Here is a 428-nt window from a genome sequence, read left to right on the forward strand (position 1 = left end):
ATCCCAACGGCAGCGGTGTGTTGTTAGCGTTGTTGGTGGTGCTTTTTTTTGCGGAAAAAGATCACGTCCGCAGTACATGGTATGCTAGTGTTAGTGACGGCGACCCGTCTGTGGGCAGAAAGGGCGGCCGAGTGCGTCGCTCGACCAGTGTCGATGGCGGTGGCAACGGGCAATAAGCGTCACCTCACAACCACCACTAAGCGACTGGTGTCGGGCCAGCTGCGCCGTACGTGGTGTGCGTCCTGGGAATTTTGCGGAACTACCCCATAAGTGAACGTGCAAAGATCGCCGCCAACACTGCCGGTGATCACGATGACGACGGCGACGGCTACATCCGTGTTCGGTCACGATCGGTCACGAACGCGCTCATGTTGATGGTGGTAGTGTGGGCGCTGTACGATCGCACGAATGGAGGCGCCCATGGAGAG

This window comes from Anopheles gambiae, chromosome 3 (genome assembly GCF_943734735.2).
Source record: "Anopheles gambiae chromosome 3, idAnoGambNW_F1_1, whole genome shotgun sequence".
Lineage (NCBI taxonomy): Eukaryota > Metazoa > Arthropoda > Insecta > Diptera > Culicidae > Anopheles > Anopheles gambiae.